The sequence below is a fragment of the Rattus norvegicus genome, chromosome 9 (assembly GCF_021556685.1).
Source record: "Rattus norvegicus strain SHRSP/BbbUtx chromosome 9, alternate assembly SHRSP_T2T, whole genome shotgun sequence".
Classification (NCBI taxonomy): domain Eukaryota; kingdom Metazoa; phylum Chordata; class Mammalia; order Rodentia; family Muridae; genus Rattus; species Rattus norvegicus.
In genome coordinates this window covers 114140604-114165580 of record NC_141542.1, presented here as the reverse complement: position 1 = coordinate 114165580, position 24977 = coordinate 114140604, and the positions used below count along the sequence as shown (strand labels likewise).

The 24977-nt window shown below is 38.6% G+C and overlaps 1 long non-coding RNA gene across 1 annotated transcript in view; it reads right to left on the bottom strand.

Moving 5' to 3' along the window:
• Positions 1 to 11927: 11927 nt before the first annotated feature.
• The window catches only part of LOC148003868 (uncharacterized), a 71667-nt gene continuing 58617 nt past the window's right edge, over positions 11928 to 24977 (bottom strand). The window contains exon 5 of the long non-coding RNA XR_015629765.1: positions 11928 to 12025. This is a non-coding gene — a long non-coding RNA (uncharacterized LOC148003868). The remainder of the gene's footprint in view (positions 12026 to 24977) is intronic.

Below are 24977 nucleotides of genomic sequence, written 5' to 3'. Positions count from 1 at the left end.
ACTTTTTCAATATTTATTGTGTCTTATTTGTGCAAAATAATGGGCTTGGCTGTGTCATTTCTATTTGTGCATCTCGTGTATTTGACATGTTCATCTACCAAGACCTTTCCCTCTCCCCTTAGCTTCCAAACTCCTTCCACACATTTTCACATTAATCTCATTTTTCATACATATATTTTTTTTTAAAAATGTTTCTAATACTGCCTTATCTAGACAAGTATAATCAAGGAATAAGTGAACTTTCTGTTTTATCTACTGTGCTACAATTCAAAGAGGTATTTCTTTTATTTCTGAGAATATAAAATAATTCCATCATTTCTCATTGCCTCTCCTCCATAAAAATTTTCCATGAAACCCTCCTTGTATCCTTTAAGATTCATGACGTCTTTTTTTCATAATCATATTCCTAAATACATAAATGCAACCTGCACAGCCTGCATATTACTCATGTATACATTTTCAGGGACAGTCAGTTTTTAAGGCATAACCGAATGTGTGTTTTTCCCTGGGTAAGACCATTTCTCTTGCTCTCAGCGTTTTTTATTTACCTTTAGTTTCCTGTGTAAGCTTGAGGGTGAGTGGTCTTTATTTGTGGTTTCCTCTATTGTTTTATCCTTGCTCAGTTCATATTTAGCAGGCATACTGGTGACATTTTATTGGTGTAACTTCTGGCATTACCAGGAGAAAAAATATCTCACAACAAACTTGCGCTCCTTGCCCTTTTACAGTCTTTCTCACCCCACTGTCTGTAATGATCCCTGAACTTTAAATGCAATAGTAAAGTAGCACTTATAGGCTCGCCTCCAAGATTCCTGATTTCTCAAAGCCTGCATAGTTGGCTAGGTTTCCAGCACTAAAATGGGGGCATTTGTGGGGTACTCGGGGGGTGTTAAATACTGAAGAAGGAGGGAGAAGATTAAAATAACAGGATGTCTAGTGATGTTATAAGGAAACATAGTGTTAACTACTTAACTAATATACCTGTAATACACATAGCTTTATACATAAATATACATATACTATTTTAATGAAATTTTTCCATTTGGGCAGACAGCAATCCATACAAAGAATAGCTAACAAACCCCCATCTCTAGGCATGAGAAACTCTCTGAAATTGTTGGTGAGGTTGTCTAAGAGACTCCCAGAATATTGTGAGCTTTTACTGTTGACCTTGATGGTTTCTCACTGGTGGGAAACAAGTCCCTATCATTGAAGACATCATACAGTTCAGACACAAGGCACGAGGTCCCTGAACTAGTCCTTATCTGAATTCCCCCTCCCACTCCTAAGGATTAGCTTTCATGGGACCAGAAGGCACCATGCAAACTTCCAAGGAAAAGAAGCAACCAATACTCTTACCAATCTAGGACACTTCCAAACCACAACCATGGACAGGGTAGCTTGAGGAGTGTACAGTAATGGAAAGCATAAGCGGACCTTGATCAAGAGCTTTCTACTCGGTTGGCCTTAAGAACCAACCAATAAGATTGATATCACATGTGGTACCATGTTCTCTCTCTCTCTCTCTCTCTCTCTCTCTCTCTCTCTCTCTCTCTCTCTCTCTCTCTGTCTCTCTCTCTAAATATATATATATATATACATACATATATATTTGTATTTATATAAAAAATTAACCTTAACCTTTGAGGATTTCATCAAGTACATTTCCATCATATGTACAGCACCCCTTCTCACTCCTCTCAAATCTATGTCCTCTCCTCACTCACTCCTAATAACAAGTACTCTGAGTGTGTGTGTGTGTGTGTGTGTGTGTATGTGTGTCTGTCTGTCTGTCTGTCTTTTTAAAAATAGCCTATAGACTCCAGTATAAGACCCACTCTATAGGAGGTAATGCATGCCTGGCACTATAAATTTGGACAAGAACCCAACACTTGAGAGCCCACACACTGCTGAAGTAAACTTACTGCTATGGTTCAGACTATCCACTAAAATCAAATCCTACACATACAGATTGGCACAACTCCATATCTTACTGGAGAAGTTTCCTTCTGCAATGGAAAAGAGCTCATCAAGAAATGTACAACTGATCCCAATGCAGCTTGGATGTGACACTAGAGTGTTTAGCCACAAATAGGACATCCATCTGATATTCCATGCAAGGCCCAAGGACCATGGCAGAGTGGGTGGAACCATTAGGATAGTTGAGGTTAGGGAGATCTGAACGAAGTAGTATCTTCTAGACATGAAACAACTCATACATTCCCAGAAGCTGGTTGTCTGCATAAGATTTACACAAGACTGAGTTAGACAAATAATGATGCCCAGAATGGAAGGGTTTTGTGAGATCTGCCCATTCACGATACCTAAATGAAGAGTTATTGACAGGTGACATCTAGGAAAAGGAGTCTTCCTTAATAGTACCACCCTCGCTCCAGTAGGTGGCCTATAGAGTAAATATTTTTAACTATTTTTAGAATGTAAAGATTAAGCGCACTGTGATTTGTGTTGTAATACAGTGTTTCCCTCACATAGACAGAGCATAAAAGTCAAATCCCAAATAGCAAATAACTGAAATGCAAAAGTGAGCCTTTAAACCTCCAATTTCAAGCTGAAATTCTAAGTCTGTGATTCAAATACCATGTCAGGGCCAGCGAGATTTAAAAAGGAGACCCAGAATCCCATTCATGCCTACTGCATGCAAATGCTCACTCTTACATTTCAACTACAGAGCACAGCAAATTGTACACAATCTCGTTGGAGGTATTTTGTATTTCGGTTGGCTGGGTTTTCACAGAAAAATAGATTGCTTACCAGAATTTGACTTTTGCCTGCAGAAGATGCTGACATTAGAGGGCAAACATTTGTAACAATATTTATTGTTCTCATTTTAGGGTAAAAATAGGTGTCCCTTAGTCCCAGCAATTCAAAGGACCGCATAAATACAAATGTCCTGAAAATGGTTATGAAAATAATATTCAGGATCATATATATACACTGCAGGGCAGTCATGACCTCTGTCTGGTGGCCAAACTCACTCTTCTGTTACAATGAAAAATGGTAGAGGGATATTAATATTTTAGAGAACTCTTTAGCTCATTTATGTATGCACACCAAAGTCTGTGAGTGAAATGGCCAAGGTTTAATTGGGATCAATTGCTTTTCATCTGCTCCTTACAATGGTACTGTGAGCTATAAATACTTCTCATGCATTTTTCTTTTGTTTCCTTTCTCTCATTTTGCTGCAAATAAGTAACCCGGATTTTGAAATGGACACACGCATGCACACACCACGCAGAAACAGAAAGAGACCGAGCAGAGCAGCAAAGAAAAGAAACAGGTGCCCCAAATCTATAATTCAGAATGGAAGTTTTTCCCCTTGGATAATTAGAAACAGAATCTATTTGTGTACCTTGTTTCTTCAATCCCCGATGTGTTCCACTAAAATGGTAATTAGCCGTGTTTCCATTTAGTTTGAGACATACTTTATATCATGGGTAGTGCAGTCCCAGTCTCAGCGGGAAAATGAATAATCAGGAGAATATTTTTCAATGTCTCTTCTCTGTAAAGATTTACTGAGTTGTCAGTAATATGTACTGACAGTGTCTGCATTAAAATTAGAAGAAAATAGACATCAATATTGTCAAACTAAAGAAAAATTATTCTCCTTTCATTTTCATTCTCATAAAATAAATCAAGTCCATATCTTTTAATATTTTATTAGGATTTTTTTCACTTCTGAAGGTCAAGAACAAGAAGACTTCTCAAAGTTTGAAAAAAAAAAGAGTCCAAAAACATGGCAACTAATTGATAGTCTCTAGACGCCAACAGGGTTCAGACTAGAAGCTGAGCAGCCATTTTAATTGACTTGGTCAAATTGCCGGTAACACTTGATATTTGGAATATCAATGCATCCTGAATGAGTTAAGCATTTGCAAACAGAGCAAGCCCATTCTAGATACTTTAATAAAACATAATAAATTCATTTGAGTGATATTGAAGAGTTACCAATGAAATGTGTTCGTTATGGGGAACCAGAAGTGGATCGTGCAAGAATGATAGCTGGAAACATAGTCAACATGGGAAAATCTACTGAAATAAGCGAACTTCACTTCTGTTTCGTTTCACTGGAGACGATTGCAGAGGGACTGTAGTTTGGGATGAGCCTAGGTTTCCCAGATAATCCTTGGTATTTTCTTGAGTATTGAGATGTGGACATCTTTCCTAGTCCCTGAGTCAAAATACAATATGATGAGATTCATCTCACACCCTATGTACTGTGCTCACGAGAACAGTCAGTTTGTCCAAGGAAAGCATACTATTCGTATACGTGGAAATTAATATTGAAACGGAAAAACAGAAAAAAAATGAGTAAAATCCAATTATTCTAAATGTGAGTCTTTCAAACAAATATGCATGTTAGATACAAGAATGTTTTCTTTATTTAAATGTTCTCAAATCTGGATGATATATAGTGTACTGAAATTCTAGAATAAAAAATTTTCTTCAGTAATGTTTATGAATACATATTTATCTGCTGGAGAATTATTAAGTTGTTATGGACAAGTATGTGTTTTACTTTCCAGAACCAATGATTGTACCCCACATTTTACCTCTAGTTATTTAGCACACGTGGACTGTAGTGTTAGAATCAGTGCTGTCTGCAAAAGGAAAAATAACAGATTTAAGATGATACAACCCATGCTTCAAGCTACTATCTATACCCATTTCTTCTCTATAAACACCAGAGAGAAATTTCTAACTGGTGGAACCAATCTTACAAACATAAAAACTGAGTGCTGTTAGCATGTAATATTGTAGGAGTTACAATATGTAATTACATTGTAATATGTAATATTGTAATATTGTAGGAGCGAGTTCAGAAAGCATTAACGTGAGCAAAAATAAGTCATATTCAGATTCTAGTGGCTCCAATTTAATATGACAATAGATAGAACTGAGAATTGAGCAACAGTATAAATTGCACTGGCACAAAATCAAGCCAACCAAACTCCCAATATGGATTGGTAAGATGTTTGTAGGCCCCACCCTTAGCTGAGGAGGTACTGACAGCTGTGGGCTGCTAGAGGAGGAAGAGCCAGTTTCTTCAAAGAAATGGTCCCTAAATCTACTTGTCCTCCAGTAGATTTTTCCAGAGCGTGTATATAGCAGCAGCACTAAATGGATTCAATGTGTTTAAGAAAAGAAAAAAGTCACAAAGTCTAGGAATTTTGGAGATTCGAGAACATGAGTAAGACCTGATATTTATGCACATATGTTCATGTACTTTTTTTAAATAGTTAAAATTCTTAAAATCTTCCTTGGTGGTTCTGACAACTTCCATATATCCTCAATTAATACTTATTATTATACAACTTACTTTGTGTAATATGAACTTTTTTCTCCATATCTATTGTACACTGGCAATGGAATACATTCTTAAGATTATGCATGCATACCTATACACTTCAATGAACAAGTTTTCCCTATTTTATTGTTTGATGCTTTTATACATTTATATAATGAATTTTAGTCATTTCAGTGCCCATGAGTTTATTTTTATAACTTATTTTACTTGGGAACAATGGCGAAAATGTAGCACAATTTCTAAGGGTTGCTATAAAATATGTGACATATATTTGAAGTGCAATGAGGCACACTTTGTACATGAAAATGGTTTGACATTAGAAATGATCTAAATGTGTGTTTCACATAACTGAAACCAAGGCAAGTAAGTATGGGACACAGTGCTGGATGCGAATGGTTTACAGCAATACTTCCAGTTATATGCACTCCCTGGTGTAAAAACGGGACCTCATAAAAGTTTAAAGCTTCTGTAAGACAAAGGACACTCTCAACACGACAAAATGGCGACCAACCGATTGGGAAAAAATCTTTACCAATCCTAAATCCGATAGAGGGCTAAGATCCAATGTATACAAAGAACTCAAGGAGTTAGACTCCAGAGAACCAAATAACCCTATTAAAAAAAAAAACAGTAATTGCTCTTTCCATGTCTTTGAAGAATTGTGTTTGGATTTTGATGGGGGTTGCATTAAATGTGGATTGCCTTTGGTAGCATGGCAATTGTTTTCTATGTTAATCCTGCCAATCCATGAGCATGGGGGATCTCTCCATTTTCCAAGATCTTCTTTGAATTCTTTCTCGAGAGACTTGAAGTTATTGTCATTCTGATCTTTCACTTGTTTAGTTAGAATTACCTCAAAATATTTTATATTATTTGTGGTTATTGTGAAGGGAATTGATCCCCTCATTTCTTTCTCAGCCTGTTTATCATTTATATAGAGGAAGGCTACGTATTTATTTGAGTTAATTTTATATCCAGTCACTTTAATGAAGTTGTTTATCAGCTAGAGACAGTCTGTGGTAGAATTTTTGGGGTCACTTATGAATATTATCTCATCATCTTTGCTAATTTGTATCTCCTTGATCTCTTTTTGGTATCTTATTTTTCTAGCTAGCACTTTGAGTACTATATTGAATAGGGGAGAGTAGGCATCCTTGTCCCCATTTTAGTGGCATTGCTTCAAGTATCCCTCCATTTAATTTAATAATACCTGTTGGTATGTAGTAAATTGCTTTTATTATGTTTAGGTATGCGCCTTGAAATCCTGATCTCTCCAATACTTTTAACATGAAGGGGTGTTGTATTTTGTCAAATGATTTTTCTGCATCTAAGGAGATTATCATGTGATTCTTTTCTTTGAATTTGGTTATATAATGGATTACATTAATGGATTTTCATATTTAACCAACCTTACTCCCTGGGATGAAGCCTACTTACTTGATCATGGTGAATGATGGTTTTGATGTATTCCTGGATTCTGCTGGCAAGAATTTTATTGGGTAACTTTGCATTGATATTCATAAACAAGATTGGTCTGAAGTTCTCTTTTTTGGTATAGTCCTTAAACCCAGATGTCCCACGACAGAAGAATGGATACAGCAAATGTGGTTTATTTACACAATGGAATACTACTCTGCTAGTAAGATGAGGACATCCTGAGTTTTGCAGGCAAATGGATGGAACTAGAAAATATCCTGAGTGAGGTAACTAAGACCCAAAGGACAAGCATGATATGTTCTCACTAATAATTGGATATTAGCCAAAAAAATCAAATACAGAATACCCAAGATACAGTCCACAGAACTCAAAATGTCAGCAATCTGAAGGCCCAAGTGGGGATGCCTCAGTCCCACTTGGAAAGAGAAGAAAACTATCACAAAAGAGGAAGGGAGGGGTGGACCTTGGAGGAAAAGAGTATAGGGGTTGACAGAGAGGGGAACATGATCTGGTACTGGGTGGGGGTAAAGGACTGAAGTCCTGAGGACCAGCAGAAAGAATGGAAACATCCCTCGGGAGGAAAGCAGTTGGGAGGAACCTCTAGAATGTATGAGAGACCTGGAAGGTGAGAGATTCTCAGGACTCAAATGGGGCAGGGGACCCTAGATGAAATGCCCTACAGTGGGGAGAGGTATTGAACCCACCTCCAGCAGAAAGACAGGACATCAAATGAAGGAAGGGGTTTCTATCCCACAGTCAAAACTCTAACCCATAATTCTTCCTGTCTGAAAGAACTGCAAGGATGAAAATGGAGACGAACCTGAGGAAAAGAAGGTGAGCGACAAGGGGAAGACCCAAGACCTGACACTATTACTGAGGCTATGTAGTGCCCACCAAAAGGGACTTATCATGACTGCCCTCTGAGAAACCCAACAAGCAGCTGAGTCAGATGCAGGTATGTGCATCAACCAATAAAGAGAAGCTGCTGATCCCTGTGGTTGAATTAGGGGAAAGGTGGAGGAAGCTGAGGAGGAGGGCAACCCTGTAGGAGGACCAGCAGTCTCAATTAACCTGGACCCCGAGATCTCTCAGACATTAGCAGCACACACCAACTGATATGAGGTCCCCAATATATGGGGACTGACACCTGGGTCTGGATTCAGTCAGAGAAGATACAACTAACCCTCAAGAGACTGAAGGTCCCAGGTCTGGTGGGGTGGGAACATCCTCATGGAGATGGGGGGGAGGTGGGAGTGGGGTAGGGAGTAGGTTTGGGATGTGGAACAGTTGGATGGTCAACTGGAAGGGAAATAAAATCTGGGATGTAAAAATTAATTATTTAAAATAATTAATTAGAAAAATGGGGAACAGAGCTAAACAGAGAATTCCCAAATGAAGAAACTCAAATGGCCACGAAGCACCTAAAGAAATGTTCAATATCCTTAGTCATCAGGGAAATGCAAATCAAAAAACCCTTCAATTCCATCTCATACCAGTCAGAATGATGAAGATTAAAAACTCAGGTGACAGCAGATGCTAGTGAGAATGTAGAGAAAGAGCAACACTCCTCCATTGTTGGTGGGATTGCAGGCTTGCACAACAACTCCAGAAATCAATCTGGCAGTTCCTCTGAAATTGGACATAGTACAACCTGAGGACCCAGCTATATCACTTCTAGCCATATACCCAAAAGATGATCCAACATATAACAAGGACACATGCTCCACTATGTTCATAGAAACCTTTATAATACCTAGAAGCTGGAAAGAATTCAGATGCCCCTCAACAGAGGAATGGATACAGAAAATGTTGTACATTTATACAATAGAGTACTACTTAGCTATTAAAAAATGACTTCATGAAATTTGCAGGCAAATGGATAGATCTAGAAAATATCATCCTGAGTGAGATAACTCAGTTATAAAAGAACACACATGGTATGTACTCACTGAGAAATAGATATAAGGCAAAGAGCTTGGAGTAGCCAGGATATAACTCACAGAGACACATTAAGGTCAAGAGGAAGGAAGACCAAAGTGTGAATGCTTCAGTCATATTTAGAAAGGGGGACAAAATGATCAAGGGAAGTAGAGGGTGGAAGGGACTTGGGAGGAACAGAGGAGGGGGAGGTGAAAAGGGGAACAATCAGGTATGGGAGGAGATGGAGTAGATATACAGATGGTCAGGAAATTGTACAGAGGTGTGTAGCATTGGGGAATGGTGAACCGGGGGTAGCAAGCAGAAAGTCCAAGATGCCAGGAAAGTAAGAACCTTCCAGGACCCCACAAAGAGGAAGAAGAAACTGTCAAAATCCTAACCAGAGGTAAGGTATGGCCCCCCAGCTGAGGAATAGGACCATCCACCCATCTCCAAAATTTTAACCCATATTTGCTCCTGCCTAAAGGAAATACAGAGGCGAAGTGTGGAGTAGAGACTGGAGAAAGGCCATTTAGAGACTGCCACACCTGGGGATTCATCCCACATGGAGACACCAAACCCAGACACTCTTGCAGATGCCAGGAAACACTTGCTGACAGGAGCCTGAAACAACTGTATCCTGACAGACTCTGCAAGATCCTGACCAATACGGATGCGGATACTGGAAGCCAACCATTGGACTGATTAAAGGGACCCAGTGGAGGAGTTAGGAGGAGGACTGTAGGATCTGAAGGGGCCTTATCTGTCATCAAAGGGAGGGGAAGCCCTTGGTCCTGTGAAGGCTTGATGACCCAGTGTAGAGGAATGCTAGGACCATAAGGCAGGAGTGGGTGGGTGGGTGAGCACCCTCATAGAAGCAGGGTAAGGGAGATGGGATAGGGGTTTCGCAGAGGGGAAACTGGGAAAGGGGATATCATTTGAAATATAAATAAATAAAATATCCAATTAAAAATTATACAAAAGATGATGACATTTGATATTCTGATAGATAGATAGATGATAGATAGATAGATAGATAGATGATAGATAGATAGATAGATAGATAGATAGATAGATAGATAGATAGATAGATGATAGATGGATAGATGGATGGATGGATGAATGGATGGATGGATGGATGGATGATGGATGGATGGATGGCTATGGCTATGGCTATGGCTATGGCTATAGAGATATGGAGATACCCCTGATATCTACATTTAGACAAGAAAATAAATAAATATTTTTTTACCCTTATTAGAGGTTCAAACATACAACAGAAAGTGTGAGTATACTAGGCTTTTTTCCTTCAACAGTTTTTTTTCATAGTTCTTCACTGAAAAAGAAAATGGTTCATGAGAAGAATATTTCAGATAAATCCATAATTTTGTACAATGAATATACATTAATACAACAAAAAAAGATCAAGTTGGAGGAAACTTCAGGAAATAGGAGAAAGAAGAATAGAGTGGACCCTTTCCTAACAAGGATAGTGCCTGTTTCCATAAATTCAGTTTATAGTGAGGTTAAAAGTTTTTAATAAGCTGTTATATTAAAAATATATTGATGTAGAAAATTATTTATAGGGCTGGAGAGATGGCTCAGCTGTTAAGAGCACCAGACTGCTCTTCCAGAGGTCCTGAGTTCAATTCCCAGCAACCACATGGTGGCTCACAACCATCTGTAATGAGATCTGATGCCCTCTTCTGGTGTATCTGAAGACAGCTACAGTGTATTTATATATAATAAATAAATAAATCTTTAAAAAAAGAAAATTATGGGGTTGGGGATTTAGCTCAGCAGTAAAGCCCTTGCCTGGGGAGTGCAAGGCCCTGGGTTTGGTCCCCAGCTCCGGAAAAAAAAAAAAAAGAAAAAAAAAGAAAAGAGAAAAAAAAGAAAAGAGAAAAGAGAAAAAAAAGAAAATTATTTATATTTAATTTTAATAACAGGTACATGAACATATAAGTGACATACACATATGCATAACTTTATAGATCAACTTGAATTTTAAATGAAGCAAGAGTATTTTGGATAATAGAGATCATATTCTAAAATAAATATATTATCTTCATACCAGATATGTAAAACTTGGACAGAAACTTTTGGATTCCCAGACACTTACATTAATGAAATAATTTTATTAATGTTTCTGTTATTTCATTTGTTTGGTTGTTATATTTCTCTTTGTCTCATATTCCCAAATATTTTTGTAGACTATTAACCATTGTTTAATGTTGGTTGAGTGTCATAGACACACTCATTATATGACCTTGGAGTTTTTCTCTGTAGTAACACTCTTACATTGTCATTTCAAGCTTCTGTGCCCTTTGACTGCATTCTCTTTTACTATCTGTTCTGCTCATCCTCGTCCAATCACTCTGTAAGGTAATGATCACATTTTTACCTAAATGAGTCACCTATAGAGAAGCAGCCACTCTTCCAAGTGCAATTACATTGAGCGCAGTGCCATTACAGTGATATTTGTTGTTGAATTCCCCACAGCGTTCTGTCTTAATAACTATCCCTTAATTGTTAACTCCAACACAAATGCAACAAATCACATGGAAAGATTTTTCGAGGGAGCATTTTCATTCTCCAACAGTCTTTTCTTTTTTAATTCTTAGAGGATTTCATATGCTATATGATGAAACATGATCATAGCCACTCTCATTTTTCCACTCCAGCTCCTTTGGATATTATTGACTTTGTTCAGCTCTCAACCACTATTATCTATCCTCTTCCTTCTTCTCTTTCTCCTTCTCCTCTTCCTTCTCTTTCTCCTCTCCCTTCTCTTCCTTTTACCACTGCATCCTGTTAGTGCATATATATGTATACATACACACACACACACACACACACACACACACACACACACACACACACACACACACACACTGATGTGGAATCATCAGTCACATGCAGCATTTGCAGCCTAAGAGTAGCAACATCTCAAAGGATGGTTCTCTAACTCTAGTACCTATCACCTGCCAATAGCTCGTCAGTTAGGGGTGGTGCCTTATGAGTTTCTCCCCATCTATGTTGAGAGTTTGCCTGACTTGGTCTTTCCCAGTTAGACACAGCTGCTATGAGTTTATAAATAAAATAGTCATATTGTCTCTAGAAGACAGTATTCTACATCCTTCCTCCCCATCCTTTCATAACTATTGTGTTTCTAGCTCTTTAGTGATGCTCTATGAGGCTTTTTGCGATGGTGATTAAAATAGCCCATTTAGGTCAAAACACTTACTGTGACTTTTTGTCAGAGCTTTTATTAGTTATATGTTCCTGCATTGACAACTGTCCAAGGCAGAAATCTTTCCAGCCAAGTTTCACAGCAGCCCATGCCTATAAACACAAACATTAATATTAGTTTAAAGCATAATTGTTTAGCAATAAATGATAACTCCTACCTTTCTACTACATAGGGCAGGTATATAGTAACAGACCTGACCTTACTCCTGTGGAACAGGAGCCAGAACCACTGAGAAAGTGGGTTGCCCCATAATCCACTTATCACTAGTGGAGACATCTTACGTGATAGGTTGATATTGTAACATGCAAGGTTCAACATCAGGTAAGACCACCTGTTTCCTTCTCCCCGAGGCATCTGCAAAGGAACTTTCAGCATCGTGTAAACAAACCAGCATGGAGGAAACTTCTTGGTTGGCTTGAGATCCAATCCATTTTGTCCTGCTCCCAAGGTGTCTTTGGCAACAGCATCTTACTATACAGTTTCAGTTGATGAAATAGCACAATGCCAATATGTTGTTTTGGAGACCAATGCGGACTGCTTAACCAGGAACTCTTGGAAGCTATCCCATGCCAGGCACTACCATTGTATTTTGAATTAGCTTACTCTTGAATGGTTCTACAAGCATTTTCTCCATATCCTTAGCTTCAGTTAGTCCACTCATTGCCTGCTCCTCTTCCCTATCCCCATTTGAACCCCAGTATTCCCCTTCCCTTCCTTTATATCACATGTGTTCTCTCACCTCTAACTATATTGTCTAATTGGCTTGTAAAAGAGTAGGCTAGTATGCCTTTATATATCTTTTTCAAACAACCTTCTTTTTGGTTAACTCTCTTGCATACCCCCAGAATTTTTTTCTGTCCTTCCTGCCTTCCTGGTTAAGCCTTTCCACCCACAGTTTTTGAAAAGGGAATCTCAGAATATTTCTCAGGGTGGAATCAAATTTGGAGGGCTTAAGGAGTCCTCCTACCTTAGCTACCCTGCAGTTCCACTCCTAGAGGTTCATGGATGTAAAAGGACCAAGTGAAAAATCCCTGTCATTCCAGCATCCTCACATAAATCCAGTGTTCATAACCAGGTAAGACTAGTTGCACTGAGGGGATGAGAAAATGGATCAGTGGTATAGGACTTACTACTTAAGTATGAGTTAAGATATCCAGAACCCATGAAAAATCTGGGTTTAGTAGCTCAAACATATTTTCCCAGTTCAGGGGTGTCAGAAACAGAAGGACTTTGGAGACTTGCAGGCCAGCCAGTCTAGAGAAAAGTAGAGAAAACTAAGTCCCAGAGTCAACAAGAGAACTGTCGGAGAGAGAGAGAGAGAGAGAGAGAGAGAGAGAGAGAGAGAGAGAGAGGGAGGGAGAGAGACAGAGACAGAGACAGAGACAGACAGAGACAGACAGACAGAGACAGACAGACAGAGACAGACAGACAGAGACAGACAGACAGAGAGACAGACAGAGAGACAGAGAAAGACAGAGAGACAGAAAAAGCAATCTAGGAAGGTTCTCACTCTTGAGCTCTCATCAGAAATATACTGACAAACAAGGGAAACCACAAACACACACACACACACACACACACACACACACACACACACGCACACACACAACACACACATATATACTTTGAAATTAATAATTATGCAAAATTTTGAACTACTGAATTACTGAATGTCCAAGAAGTTTTTCTTTGTGTATTTACAACTTGCTATTGGTGCAAACCCAGCTTATAATAGGTCAATGGAGAATCTGGATATGTGCTGGAGGCACTGGACAAGACGCCATTCCCACTGTATGAAGGCTTTAATAGACCTGACCCCTAGGGTAGCTTTGGCTTCAGGGATAAGGCCAGCAGGATTCCACTTCTAGAGGCAAGCTGCTCCCTGCAATCTTGCATAAATCTAATAATAAATGGGGAACACTTCCTGCTCTGAGGATCTGAGCTCATGGCTAAGTCATCTTAACAAGAGAAGCTTCTGGGACTCGAAGTTAAATTTCCTCCTACAGAAAGGATGGGTGACATTAGGTACGGAACCGTGGCTATTAGAATGCTACCGTGTTTCAATTTTTAATGTAGACCTAACTTTATCTTATCTTTTTGGCTTTTCTTGTTTATATTGAGCATCATGTCTCTTTCCTTTTAAAAATTACATTAATTCTGTCTTCCTTGATACAGTTTCTTCAAATGAAGTGATCTTAATACTATAAAGGACTACTTTAATCCATGTAATTCTGATAAGTACAGGAGACAGGCAGGAAGCATTTGGTTTACTGAGTAATGAATCACTAAGTGAACGAAAAGAAAAGAAAAATAGCCTCAAAGACAGGCTAGTCGTGATGAGTGAAACCTCAGAAGGAGCCTGGGGCTCCCACTTTGCTAGGGGTTGGGCTGTCATCGCCCGTCATTCTCAGCAACTGTTATTCATCCAGGAACCCATTCCTTGTCTCCTAATTTTACTTTCTTTTTAGAGGAAAAAAAATAATCAGTTTTATTAACAGAAATTTCACATCCAGAGCCCGTTTTAGTACATAATGCCAAGAAAGAAAATCCTTCGGTTCCTTGGGAAAGAAAGCAGTCCTGTAGAGCCATCAGCACTGTTACAGACATTTCCACATTGCCGATTCCTAAAACAATGTCGCGGAGACAACCGGAAGATGACAAGTATTGGCGGAAAAGCTCAGAGATTCGGAGGTACATCTACGTCTCCATGGCGTAACCTGGCATGGCAAGCAAGGCTTCCGGTGCAAAATGACTTTAAGTTTTGCCCTTAAAACCTGGATTTAAGAGAACCCAGAGCAGCGTCCCTGGGTTCAGAAAATGGTGGTCAAACAGTTTGCAACTTTGGCACTGACACTCTATGCTCCTCTTTCTTTGACAGAGCATACAGACAGATGTGGAGTTTCCATCCAGGTAATCAGTGATATTGTAGAAATGAAGACAGCACAAGACCATCCAGTGACAGAGTGTTTTAGCATGCATAAAAATGGACTGCCATCTAGATTTGGTTTTTAATAAAATATGTGATTAGCTTTCCTCTTATCAACTGAAGTCCCCAAATTTTTTATAACTTCAAAAAATATCTCATGGCAGACATTCTAGAGTCTCTGATTTGTATCATTTCATATTTTTTCCGGAATATAAGTTCACTCATAGAGAAAAACACCTTGGCTAGTATGTCATACAGAGATCTCAGTGCCTTTAATACCGCTATTAATATCCGAGAAAATCCAGAGCCTCCTACATATTCCCTCTCATTGTTTGCACCTGGTGTCAACTTAGTCAGGATGATCTGTGTAAAACACGTAATTTAGTAGGCTCCTCAGGAAGTAATGCAGAATGTATAAACCCGGCCTGCCTAATTTCCAGTGAAATACAAGAGAGAAATGCATATTAATGTAAAGTGACTGTAAATCAAAAGCGATTTCATTTTCTAAGGTAGTGTAAAAGCCAACCCTGTTAGAAACCATAATTCTGCTGTCACAATCTGTTAGATATACTGCTGACCTTCCTGGGAAGTTCCTGCCACATAGAAGTGCATGGATCAAGAGGACTAACATTAAATGGCAAAGCACTAGTGTGAGCTAGGATATTTAGCTCACTTGAGCAAGTCCTTAGCCACAAGTCACACTTTCTTAGTACAAATCCCTCTTGCTATATACGTGCACACATTGACATGAAATGTGCTCTCTCTCTGAAGTATATACAAAGAAATTCATTGTGTATTCCATGCCTGTGTTTACATATTTTTTCCCAATCAATACTGAACCTGATGCGCCAGGGTTTTCAAGGAACAGTTGAAAGATTTTTGTGTTGTAATTCAGAATGCCACATTGTCTGATTGACTTAAGAATGTATATTTCTCTTGGTGTTTTACATTTATTATTAATAAATGGTGGTAGCTAACATGATTGCTTGGCTGCCTACCTCTCCAAAATGAATTATTCTATTAAAGTTGTGACTTTCAATGTTAAGCCTGAGGTAAGAAATGGGCTTGAATCTGAAATTGTTTTCACAGTGACTTCATTACAAGGAAACAGATCAATTCCCTTTGGAAAGAAGCTCAGAGAACAAGCTGCTTTTGAAACTTGTGGGAATTTTCAAAGCAAAAGTAAATGAGTAGTGTTTGCTAGACTGCATTACAGTTGATTACTACAATTTTCAATAACGAGTTGATGTTTCTATAGATGGTACTAATTTTATTATTACAAAAAGTATAAGAAGTATTACATTATTACCATATATATATATAATTTGATACTTTGAAAGCTTTGCAGTAAGAACTTCTCTTAGCTTTTCAATATTTATTTTATTGTTTTATGTATGAGTGTTCGACCTGTATATACATATGTATATTATGTGAATGCCTCTGCCTGTGAAGGTCAAAAGAGAATCAGATCCCCTTGGACTGCAGTTGCAGACAGTTAATAAATTCTGTGTGGGTGTTGTGATTGAATCAGTGTCTTCTGTAAGAGCAACAAGTGTCCTTAACCTCTGAGCCATAAATTTTTGTTAGGCTAGCATATTAAAAAGGAAGATGAGGGCAGGTTGCTTAGATTTCCCTGACTTTTAAAGAATTATCACAGTACCATTATAGGAGAAGGTGGATTCCTAGTCCACTCTCAGGGGATTCTGTCAGTCACTATGCTCCTACATCAGTGGCTTTGCTCTCACAGAGCTAAGAAAGAAAGCATTCATTTCAGTGTTCATCCTGCATGCAGGTGTGTGTGTGTGTGTGTGTGTGTGTGTGTGTGTGTGTGTGTGTGTGTGGGTGTGTGTGTTTGTGTGTGTGTGTGTTTGTGTGTGTGTGTATTTGTGTGTGTGTGTGTGTGTGTGTTTGTGTGTGTGTGTACTACAGCATGTATGTGGAGGTCAGAGGACAATGGTCAAGGTTCCATTCTTGCCCTTCATCACATGTGTTCTGGTGGCCGAAACCTGATTATCAACTTTAGCGGCCTTTCTCCCAATCTTGGCTTCACATAGCTCTTGGGCACCCTTTCTCCTCTGCTCTCTTTATTCCAACCTTGTGCACTTCATGAATCATTTCTATTGTCTGCTCTGCTCCAAAGACTGAAAATATGAAGTTCGTGGCTTCAGTAGCAGCTCCACTAATAGTTTTCTGACTGAATCAATCAGGACCTCAAGGTTTGTTATAAGTTTGGCATGGTATATGACTAAAAGCTAAAAGTAGATATTCTATAAACAGCAAGGATGTTTCCACTCGAAAATGCAGTAAAATTATTTTAAATAATGATTAAACAAATTTATTATTTGTTTATTAATTAACAGTTAACAAATTTATACTACGTAAATACTTTAAAACTTCCATTCATATGAACAGATCGCTTTGATACAGAGCGTACTTGCAAATGATGCATCATTTCCTCGCCTTACCACTATATGGCAGAATAAAGATTTCAGGCATCCTAGCAAAGTTAGAAGGTTCATAAACTTAGGGAGGTAGGGAGGAATTAGGAGCCAGGAGAGGGGGAAAAATGTTCAAAATACAATGTATGGTATGCTTCCAATGTAAATATTTTAAATTTTAATTAAAACTTAGAAAATAAAGCCCTAACTAGTTAACCATAAAAAATTTATTACATTTGCAAGCCCTCCTTACAAAAAAGCATGTTTATCAAAATGACTGAACTCATTGAGTTCCCTATTATGTCAATTAATGAAAATTTGAGACCACTGCCACAGAAAACCTAGAGCAAATATTTGTGTTGCTCTTAATATCATCTTGAAAAGAACATTTTGCTTAGGGGTATTTAAAGTATTTGAAGAAGAATAATGGGAAATAAAATAATGGAAAGAATATTTTTAGAAAATTCTTAGCTGGGTATAATTTATTTTTGAGGACATTTATATGGCTAAAATGACTATAAGGCAAGTTCAAGATAACTATGTGTCTGCCTCCAAGCTATGTGGTTCTCCAGCATGACTTACCTCTCAGGTGGGTCCAGACACTTAATGACTTCAGTCTTTGACACGCAATGTCAAATCCGCCTCTTTATTCATAGTGGTAGGATAAAAGCACTTTCAACAACTTCATGAAGTCCCAACCCATACAATGATAAAGAGAAAGCATTTTCAACAAATGGTGCTGGTCTACCTGGATGTGTGCTTGTTCAAGAATGCAAATAGATCCAAATGTATCACCCTGCACACAAAACTCAGACCGAGTGGATTAAGGACCTCAGCACAAAAACAGATACACTAAATCTAATAGAAGAGAAAGTGGGAAATAACCTTGAGAGCATTGGTACAAGGGACAATTCCCTGAACAGACCACCAGACCCAAGAACTAAGACGGAAAATTTATAAGTGGGGCCCCATGAAAAGCTTCTATAAGGTAAAGGACGCTGTCAGTAAAACCCAAGATACAGTTCACTGGCTACGTGAAGCTCAAGAGAAGGAACACCAAAGTGCAGATGCTTTAGTTCTTCTTAGAAAGGGGGAGAAAAATATTCCAGGGAGAAAATACGGAGACAAAGTTTGGAGCAGAAACTGAAGGAAAGGCCATCCAGAGACTACCCCACCTGGGATCCATCCCATATACAGACACCAAACCCAGACAATATTATGGATACCAAGAAGTACATGCTCACAGGAGCTTGATCTAGCTGTCTCCTGAGAGGCAGAGTCTGACAAATACAGAGGCAGATGCTGGCAGCCAACCATTGGACTGAGCATGAGGTCCATTGCTGAGCAAGAGCTAGAGAAAGGACTGAAGGAACTGAAGGTGTTTGCAACCCATAGGAAGAACAACAGTATGAACTGACCGGATCCCCCAGATCTCCCAGGGACTAAACCACCAACCAAACAATGCACAATGTGGGATCCATGGCTCCAACTGCATATATAGCAGAGGATGGCATTGCTGGACATCAATGGGAGAAGAGGCCCTGGGTCCTAGGAAAGGTCATGCCCCAGTGTAGGGGAATGCCAGGGCGGGGAGGCAGGAATGGGTGGGTGGGGAGCACCCTCATAGAAGCAGGGAGGAGGAGGATGGGATAGGGGATTTCCAGAGGGGAAACCAGGAAAGGGGATAGCATTTGAGATGTAAATAAATAAAATATCCAATAAAAACAACAGCCTACAGATTGGGAAAAGTCTTCACTAACCCTACATGTGACAGAAAGCGAATATCCAAAATACATAAAGAAATGCAAGAAGTTAGAAACTAAAAAAAAACAAATAACCTTAATAAAAATGAGGTACAGATCTAAACAGAATTCTCAACAGAGGAGTTTCAAATGGCCCAGAACCTCTTAAGGAAATGTTCGATACCCTTAGTCACCAGGGAAATGCAAATCAAAACAACACTGAGATTCCAACTTATAACAATCAGAATGGTTAAGATCAAAAACTCAGATGACAGCACATGCTGGTGAGGATGTGGAGAAAGAAGAACATTCTTGCATTGCTGGTGGGATTGCAAAAATGTAACACCACTCTGGAAATCAATGTGGCTGTTTCTCAAAAACTTGAGAATAGTTCTATCTAAAGATCTGAAGATCCAACTATTCCACTACTGGACGTATATACCCAAAAGATGCTCCACCATGTTCACAGCAGCTTTATTTGTAAGAGCCAGAAACTGGAAACAACACTGATACCCCCTCGACCGAAGAATGATTACAGAAAATGTGGTTCATTTATACAATGGAATACTACTCCAATACTAAAAACAAGGCATCATGAATTTTGCAGGCAAATAGATGGAATTAGAAAATTTTATCCTGAGTGAGGTAACTCATTCTCAAAAGGATATACATGGTATGTACTCAAATATAAGTGTATATTAGCCCAAAGTGCAAGATACCCATGTTATACTCCACAGACCCAAAGAAGCTAAACAAGGAAAAAGGCCCAAGCAAGGATGCTTGAATCTCACTTAGAAAGGGAATAATATAGCCATAGGGGGCAGATGGAGGGAGAAACTGGCTGGGAGAGGGGATGTGAAGGAGGGGAGTTTTGGATAAAGTATGGGAAGAGACATGAGAGAGGGCCAGATGGCCAGAAGAATGAATGGATATTGGGAACAATAATAAAAGAGAAACTAAGGCATTGGTCAACCAATCCTAGCCCAATTCTGAGATCCATCCCAAGGGCAAATACCAATCCCTAACACTTTTGATGATATTCTGTTATACTTCCAGACAGGAGCCTAACATGGTTGCCCTCTGAGATGTTCCTGCAGCTGACTGAAACAGATGCAGATGTCCGATAGCCAAATATCAGATGGAGCTTAAGGAGTCTTGTGGAAGAGTTGAGGGAAGGATTGAGGGTCCTGGAGGCATAGAAAGTCCACAGGAAGACCAGCAGAGTCAACTAAACTAAAACTTTCTGGATTCTCAGAGACTGAACCACCAAAACAAAGAGCATACATGAGCTGAACTGAGGCCCCTGGCACATATGTAGCAGATGTACAGCTTGGTCTTTGTGTACGTTCCCAACAACTGGAGCGGAGGCTGTTGCCTGTCTGTGGCTCAGTCTCGCAATAGTGCTGCTTTGTCTGGCCTCAGTGGGATAGGAAACCCTGCAGACATGTGATGCTGGGATGTTCTCTCAGAGGAGAAGGGGGTAGGGGATGGGATTGCGTGATGGGTGGCAGGAGGAGGTGGGGGCAGCAGTCAGGATTTAAAGTGAGTAAATAATAAATTAATGGAAAAAAGAAAAAAGAAAGAAAAAAGTGTTCTGGAAGGTTATAGAATACTTGCCTAGTATTTAGAAAGGTCTTTTCAACATTCAGAAACAAAAAGAAAAACAAAATGCAAAGGTATATTTTAACATAAGTAAAATAGAAATCCCTGGATGCTTTGACCATTCTGAAAGAAACAAACAAAAAACACCACAGAACAAAGAAATAATATTAGAAGCTGCAAGGGGAAACGGCCAATTAACATATAAAGGCAGACCTAGTAGAATTATACTCAACTTCTCAGTGGAGGCTCTACAACCCAGAAGAGACTAGACAAATGTATTGGAGACTCTAAGAAACAATGGATGCCAACCCCGATTACTATACCCAGCAAAAATTTTCATCATCATTGATGGGTAAAACAAGATGACAATATCAAATTTAAACGTTATTCACAAATTCAGCTCTACAGAGGAAACTAGAAGGTAAACCCCAACAAAAGAAGGGTAACTACACCTGAGAAAACACAGGCAATAATAATCTCACACAAGCTAAACCAAAAGAAGGCACACACACACACACACGCACGCGTTGCGCACATGTATAAGCACGAGTACTAGTATTATTCCAACTACAACTACTACTATTACTACTACTACTACTACTACTGCTGCTGCTGCTGCTACTATTACTATTACTACTAGTAGTAGTATTACTACTACTACTGCTGCTGCTGCTACTACTACTATTACTACTAGTAGTAGTATTACTACTACTACTGCTACTACAACTATTATTAGTACTACTACTTCTACTATTACTACTACTACTACTGCTGCTGCTACTACTACTATTACTACTAGTAGTAGTATTACTAATACTACTGCTACTACAACTACTATTATTAGTACTACTACTTCTACTATTACTACTACTACAACTACTACTATTACTACTACTATTATTACTATTACTACTACTACTATGACAACTACTACTATTACTACTACTACTTTTATTACTACTACTACTATTACTACGACCACACCACCATCAACAAAATAACAGTAATTAACAATCATTCATCATTAATATCTCTAATATCAATGGACTCTACTTGATAATAAAAAGACACAGCTAATATAACGGATTAAAAAAAAAACATGATCCAACCTACTGTTACATATAAGAAATACACTTCAACATCAACAATACTTCCTCCTAGTAAAGATTTGGGAAGACATTTTCCAAGGAAATAGATCCAAGACACAAGCTGGATAGCCATACTAGTCTTATAAACTAGATTTCAAGCCAAATTAATCAAAATATATGGAAAAGGATATTTCCTACTCATCAAAGGAAGAATCCATCAAGATGACATCTCAAATCTTAACATCTATGCCCCAAATGTAAGGACACCCACACTGCTAAAAAGTAAGATACCCATCATGTGTTAGAAGAAGTAGTTGACTTTAAACAAACAAAAATATGCCTGTTTTTTGATATTAGGCAATAAATAATTACTAAAGTGGTATTGTTTTATGTTAAAAATGTTCTTTAGTATTAGCACACAGAAGACCCATGTATTATCATATCTCTTTCCATATTCAGTGTGCCATTATATCACTTCAGACTGAGAATGTTGTACTCTGTACTTGTGAGAAAATAATGTAATGAGGCTAAGTAATAGTTTAGCATTTCATACAAGCAATATTAGACTCACCGAGCCTATGAAAAGCTACTGGAAAATGCTCACAATCCTTGCCCATGATGTGCAGAGTCTCACTAACAACTAACACAGCTGCTTAATGGCACTGAGGAATGGACAGAGATAAAATGTTTTCCACTTAGAATGCCACTTTCCGTGTGGTTTTACTTTTGTTCTGAAAGTTTTATTGAGTGAAATCACTCTACATTGATTGGAAGTATTCAGTAACTAAATTGGGTATAAATTTGCCTTCTGGTATTCCTGAAGATGACTTGTGAAAAATATCTCTATCATCTCAAATAATATTATTTTCTTCTTCCCGTGTGTCTCCTCGGCATTCTCAAGGAGTCTACACCTCACTTTCTGATCAGCCTCTGAATGACACATCATGTCCACAACATCTTTGACCTGATTTCTTCACCGGGACTCTAAACCTCACAGCACATGAACTTTTAATTCAAGAGCTCTGAACTACTAGTGGGCTCATTAGCATACCTTTTTTTTATTAGTCCTCTTGTTTATATCTTTTCCATCAATATAATACATGCATTCTCAAATATGGCACGGGAATGTTCCTTCCTAATATCTTTCTAAATAACATATTAAAATCAGGGCTGGCAAGATGGCTCAACTGGTAAAGATCCTTTCCTCCATTCCAGATGACTTGAGGAACTTAGTTTGAACCTTAGATCATACCTGGTTGAAACCAAAAACCCTTCAAGTTGTCCTTTGAGCACCACGAAGTCTTTCTAGCATGTACACACACACACACACACACACACACACACACACACACACACACACACGAGATAAATACATGTAATTTTAAAAATAAATAAATGGTTACTGAATAACTATTATGCACAAAAGAGAGTCTTCCTACAAGGTGTGATCTTCTGCCTTAAGGCAAATAAAATGAATGTAAAGGGTGACAGAAAATCCCTCAAGGGAGACTCAGTGTTGTCAACTTCACTCTACAGCTCAATTACCCAGAGTGAATAATTCTGAGATATTCAAGTAAGGGTGTTTGGTTTCATCTTGTGCTTTGTTTTCGACAAATTTTCTGCTTCCTTCCTTGCTGGCTTGCTTTACATCTGTTACTAAACAACTGGTGGGTGCTGGATTCACAGTAAAGTCGTGGACATTTGTTAATCAGCACAAACACTGTAACTTGCTGCCTTTCCTTGGAAAGGATCAACTGTGGAAGTCTAAAACTGATCAGATTATCTGCCAACAAAACTGCGTTTTCGGGTATAGAGAGAGAGAGAGAGAGAGAGAGAGAGAGAGAGAGAGAGAGAGAGAGACAGAGAGACAGAGAGACAGAGAGAGAGAGAGAGAGAGCTCTTATTAGTTAATACAGTCATATATTAAAAGTGTATTTTCTAAAAGCGAAGATTCCTCCTAAGTTTTTTTTTTTTTTTCTGTATTCACTCAGCTTTTGAATGAGGTTTCTGGAGTCTGAAAACTCTAATTTCAGTTACCTAGTAAGTGGGATGTTTCCCCCCCTTTTCCATCCATTTTTAGACTATGTCACTTTGGAATGCTGATGTATATCCTGTGATATTGGAGGTATACGATCTGCTTTTTGATTTCGCTTTTATAGGGTATTACAATTAAGCAATTAGATGAATCTCAGAGGAGACTTTGAACTCTGGACTATTAACATTGCTGAGACTGTTACAGACTATGGGACTTTTGAAGTTTGACTAAATGTATCTTGCATTATGCTGTGGCTAGGTATGGCCTCCACTAGCTCATAAGTTTAAAATGCCTGTGGGGGGCAAGGACTAGAATGTGGTGGCTTTAATATGCTTGGCCCAGTGAGTGGCACTGTTAGGAGGTGTGTTCTTGTTGGAGTAGATTTGGCCTTGTTGTAGAAAATTTGCCATTGGGGAGGGGAGGAGTGCACTTTGAGACCCTCCTCCTAGCTGCCCGAAAGATTCAGTCTTCTAGTCTTCTCCTGTTTGCCATAGGAACAAGATGTTGAACTCTCAGCTCCTCCTGCACCGTAACTGCCTGGGTGCTGCCATGCTCCCACCTTGATGATAATGGACTGAAACTTTGAATCTGTGAGCCAGCCCCAATTAAATGCTGTCTTTTATAAGAGTTGCCAGTCATGATGTCTCTTTACTCAATGGAAACCTAACTAAGGCACACCTAAAGATCTCTAGATATAGCATATTAAAGTTTGTTGGAACATCAACTATGTACGCAGCAGTATCCTTAATCAAGTAACTGATGAAATAATGTCTTATAAAATTAAGATAATTTTTCCATTCTCAACATAATTACACATGAACTAAATGGGAAGTATTTTTACAAACACTGAGTGTCCTGTAAACACTTACTAACTCATTTGATCTTCATCCTTTTTATCTACGAACATATCTGGGATATGATCTTTGCATTCTGTGAGTTTCAATCTTTGGAAACTGTAGGGATTAAGTGGAGATAAATGTACTACACTGCTCATCCTCTTACATGTGTTGGTCCTCTTTAATCATTATGGGACCTGGACCAAGTCTCTTTACTTCTCTGAAGCTCAGCATCCTTTTGGGAAGAAATGGAAGAATTTGTAGATAAAAATGGCCACATCCTTCTCCATAGCTGTGTGTTTAAAATTCTCACTCTCGGTGTAAGTCAAGTTCCCCTCTTCTAATGAACTCAGTTAGCACCATTGGGAGTTGTAGCA